We start from the raw sequence: 2,599 nt of genomic DNA on the forward strand, positions 1-2,599 counted from the left end.
CGGCCGGTTTCTTTTTTACTCTGGACTCATTAAGCTCACGTAAATACGTGTTGATGAAATGGTTGGTAGCATGTGGGGACTGAAAATTCTGTTCGTGAATGGCCTTGCGGCGCGCGTGCCAAATCGCCCATAGGGTAACTAGCACTCTAATGAAATCTCCATGAGGTAAGCTATCCAACAAGGCAAAAACCCACCTCTTCGTATCAGGCTCAGTATTGTTTTCCATGACTTCAACAAGTTCAGGGTCTTCCAAAGCCCACACGCATCGCGCCATGTTGCAATGGATTAGAGAATGTTGCCATGAATCATCTGCTCCGCATAGCTCACAAGATTTTGTTACCGACATATTGCGATGGTGCCTCAAGTCGGCCGTTGGAAGAGACTGTTGCGCCAGTCTCCACAAGAAATTTTTTATCTTTGAGGGAACCTCAACTTTCCACAGTTTAGTCCACGCCTTCTTCTCCCCTTGACTATTTGATGAGTCTGGCTGGCCTTCCAGCCACGCTTCTCGCCGCAGTTTTGTATCTACCAACATACGGTAAGCACTACGGACAGAGAACAAGCCATTCCGTTCGTGAGTCCAGGACCAAAAGTCACGGATCTGCATCGTGCATAGAGGAATAGACCGGATGGCTGCAACATCAGTGGGTAAGAAGACCTCCGACAGTTTCTGAAGATCCCATTCTGCATCTGGCGTTATAAGCTCGGAAACTAGCTGTGGGGGATTCGTAGCTAAACTTACAATAGGCCTCATGTTGTGTTCTCTGGGTAGCCAATTGTGTCCAACAGCCAAGCCATTGTCCTCTTTCCGGTCCATGTCGTGTCGTGCCTCTTTGCTTGGTAATTTGGTTGCGCCATGTTTTTTTCTTGATTATGTTTTTTTTGTAGGAACCGGACGGGCTGGTTTTCACAAATTTTGAAACGTTCTGTATTTTTTCCAAGCAAGTGTGATGTTTTACATCACACAGTTTTTGTCTAGAATACATATCTTATTGGGGGTCTTTAGACAAATAGGCCACACAGGTTTTTCCGTGAACCTTGTGTCATATGTACTATAAATCACACATTTCACCCTAGCGTATGCAAAAAAAGAATTGGCTGGAGGGCCCATAGTGCCACTGGCAAAGGTGACTCCAGTTGTCTCACTTGAGCCTACATAACACCTGCCTCAGTTGACCATATATATTTAGTATCTCTCATGAACACAACATGAAAATGTTCAGTATTTGAAGACAACAAGATGAAAACCCATTTTATGTTAAGTTCATGAGACCGAGAGGCTAAATATCAAGACAATTAAATGTTCTGTATTTGAAGACATCAAGATGAAAATCTTCAGTATTTGAAGACATCAAGACACTCCTGTTGTAGTTTAGGAGTGCATAAAAGACAAATACATAGTGTTGTTCCCCCGCAAAAAAAAAAATACATAGTATTGTTGACAGTATTAAGACTAGCAACAGTAAAACTAGGAAACAAAAACCCATCTTCAATAACTATGTACCTGTCAGTTAACAACTTCGTATGAATAAACCTTCACATAAATCTGCTGAACTATTCACTTGTTGTTTCTGTACTCGAGTCTAGAACTCTAGATGAAGGTAGCAGCCAAGTCCCTGAAAGTAACTGGCTTTGAACATTTTTGATTGGCGGATGCAGTTCATGGACGTGGACAAGGTGGCGTTTGCGAATGCTGGCTTGAAAGGTTTGGCGTTGTCAATCATGGAAGACAAGATAGCACTTGGAGTCAAGGGTGACCATTAAAAGCTGGATCCAGCTGACCTCTAGGAAATTCAGACAAACTGCAAGTCATGAAGGCATTAACGCAGTGCTCGGCATCATCAAAATAACATAGAAACAAGTCGAGCGTCACAGCAGGCCATGTACGCTAGAAGGCCGAACTAACCAGCCCCTCATATCGAGTACCAGCACCTTCGTCAGATCCTGAGCCTCAACCCGCCAATATCCATTTCGCCGGGATTCTCTTCCACTTGAGAAGAGAGGATGTGTCGAAGGTTCACTATGGCATGAGATTTGTGAGGCTACAGATTCCCTGTCCTTATGTTGAGCATCAGAATATGTTAGGCATGCCAAGCTAGTCATGCAACCATTGTAATTGTTAATACCTTGCATAAGACCTACTCTCAGTCATCATCATTGGTGACTAGAGTGGGTGTTAGATAGTTGAACGAAGATCATGTACAAAGGTAAATGCGTTCACCATCCCGAGACCTATCATTCACAAACTATCCTAAAAAACTGTATTACTCCCTCAATTATCTAAGAAGTCAAGATTTCATAAGGAGAGAACTAAAAAACTAGAATAGATTGAATAGCACACGACACTATTAATCTGCTATATATACATCCATCGCCGACCTCCTCCCTTTTTAGTACTTTCAATTTGCTTTGGCTGATATATAGCCCATTTTATAGACACCGGAGCCATCCTTTCCTCTATGTGGACATGGTTGGGGTCCGTCTTAACCCTGGCCAGGTATAGATCGATAATTAAGTTCATATGTACTATTATCTACAGTAATGTTTAGACCTACCTCTTCAATTTAATAAATCTGTTGTGTTCATCCCATGAAGAAGT

This window comes from Triticum dicoccoides, chromosome 6A, assembly GCF_002162155.2.
Source record: "Triticum dicoccoides isolate Atlit2015 ecotype Zavitan chromosome 6A, WEW_v2.0, whole genome shotgun sequence".
Taxonomy (NCBI): Eukaryota; Viridiplantae; Streptophyta; class Magnoliopsida; order Poales; family Poaceae; genus Triticum; species Triticum dicoccoides.